General features: G+C 43.4%; 1 protein-coding gene across 8 annotated transcripts in view; it reads right to left on the bottom strand.

The window, feature by feature from the left end:
- Positions 1-2340, bottom strand: part of CLUAP1 (clusterin associated protein 1) — a 42642-nt gene that overhangs the window by 32879 nt on the left and 7423 nt on the right. The window lies entirely within an intron of this gene.

Below are 2340 nucleotides of genomic sequence, written 5' to 3'. Positions count from 1 at the left end.
CACTGTAGGTTCTTGGTATTCATCACTTTGAATATTTCTTGCCACGTTCTTCTGGCCTGCATAGTTTCTATTGAGAAATCAGCTGACAGTCGTATGGGTACTCCCTTGTAGGTAACTAACTGTTTTTCTCTTGTTGCTTTTAATATTCTCTTTGTCTTTTGCCCTTGGCATTTTAATTATGATGTGTCTTGGTGTGGTCCTCTTTGTATTCCTCTTGTTTGGGGTTCTCTGTGCTTCTTAGACTTGTAAGTCTATTTCTTTCACCAGGTAGGAGAAGTTTTTTGTCATTATTTCTTCAAATAGGTTTTCAATATCTTGCTCTCTCTCTCTTCTTCTGGCACCCCTATAATTCGGATGTTGGTATGCTTGAAGATGTCCCAGAGGCTCCTTACACTATCTTATTTTGGATTCTTTTTTCTTTCCTGGTTGAGTGGTTTTTCCTTCTTCACATTTCAAATCTTTGACTTGATTCTTGGGATCCTCTAGTCTGCTGTTGGATTTCTGTATGTTATTCTTTATTTCAGTCAGTGTTTGCTTAATTTCTAATTGGTCCTTTTTCATATCCTTGAGGGTCTCACTAAATTTCTCAGAGGTTTCTAGAAGATTCTTGGGTAACCTTATAACCATGGTTTTGAACTCTATATCCAGTAGTTTGTTTTCCTCTATTTCTGTCATTTGTGACCTGTTTTTTTGTCTCTGCATTTTGGCTGCTTCCCTGTGTTGATAGAGTAGCTTTGTGTGCTAGGTGTCCTATAGGGCCCAGCGGCTCAGTCTCCCCAGTTACCTGAGGTGGAAGCTCTTGGTGCACTCCTTTGTGGGCTGTGTGCACAGTTTTGTTGTAGTTAGGTCTTGATTGCTGTTGGTATCACTGGGAGGAATTGATCTCCAGATCAATTGGCTGTGAGGACCAGTTGTGTCTATAATGGGAGAACTGCTGTGCTAGAGATACCCTTATGCGGCAGGGCCTTCTTTTGGAAGCTCTGGGGTTCTCTGACAAGCTGCAGTTTATTAGGTTAGGTTGCAAAAGGCCAGCCATTCATATGCAAAAGCCTCTGCTCATAGCTTGGGTGGGGTTGTAAATTGAGTGGGGCATGGTCTCAGGGAATCACAGGGTGGTGCAAACAGCAATGGTTGCCCATCGGCCCTGCCCCAGATAGGTCCCTGGGTCTCTGTGTCCCACGGCCCCGTGCAGGAACAATGAACGCTGTGAACACCTCTGAGAGAAATCCGCCTCCAGATGCCAGACAGTCCAGTTTCTCTCCGTATGAGTCTGGGTCCCCAGAGTTTCACCCGGAACTGGAGTTCAGAGCAGTTGGGAGTTTGTATCACCCTCCTGATTGAAAAAGACCACAGCATACCCAGTTGCCAGCCCGTTTTGCACGCCTCCGTACCTCCACTCTTCCGCACCTCTGCACCTCTTACCAGTCTAGATGTGCTTTTCTCTTTCCCACTAGTTGTCGAACTTCCACTCAGCCAGCCTTCCTGTGGTTCTAGATGATATCTGTTTTGTCTTTTAGTTGGAGTTTTAATGTGGTGTGTGAGGCAGCAAGTTCAGGTGTTTACCTATGCCGCCATCTTGGTCTTAAGTCTACAATCTTTCTTATGATTAAGTTCCTCTAAGTTGACTATTATTGACAACTGCAACCAGTGAGAAAAGTGGCCTTCGCCCTGCCCCTAGCATTAATCATGGACCAATCAATGCTGGGAACATCTGAGATATGGAATTGTAATGGGCATGCAGTTATGAGATTCCTGAATCACTTTATCACACTCTGTCTTGTGCTTCTTTTACTCCCCAGTGCACCTCATCTCCCCACTGGTAGAAAACTTATAAGAGGAGGGATTAAGATTTACTCAAGGCTCAGTGCCTTGTCTGTGGTTGGTTTTCTTCCTCAGTGAATGTTGGTTGAGTGTATGAAAAACAAATACTGGCGAGGGGATCTTCCTCAAATCATGACTGTACACAGAATTTGAGAAGGGTCTTATGGCTTCCATGGCAACAGTTCAGCCACTGACTGTTTCATCAATTCATTATGGAAAGGTGCTAAAATCTCACAATGAAGCCATCACTCTATTCCACTGACAAATAGCAAGTGACCAGCTCTTGTCTCTAGGTCTGTTATGAACATGTACAGACATGTACTCTATAAACAAAAAACAGTGAAAGCCTGAAGTTGCCTCATTAGTTACCTAAATTAGCTATTAGACATTAGTGGAAGTTTTATTCTGCCAACTGCACTTCAGCAGGTGGCACCTCCACACACACATTTTTATTTTTTAAATGCATTAAGAATTGTGCTAGTCTCCTTTGCTGCATGGACATCAATGCATGACATGAAA

This window comes from Myotis davidii, unplaced genomic scaffold (assembly GCF_000327345.1).
Source record: "Myotis davidii unplaced genomic scaffold, ASM32734v1 scaffold555, whole genome shotgun sequence".
Classification (NCBI taxonomy): Eukaryota; Metazoa; Chordata; class Mammalia; order Chiroptera; family Vespertilionidae; genus Myotis; species Myotis davidii.
This window is presented reverse-complemented; position numbering and strand designations above follow the sequence as displayed.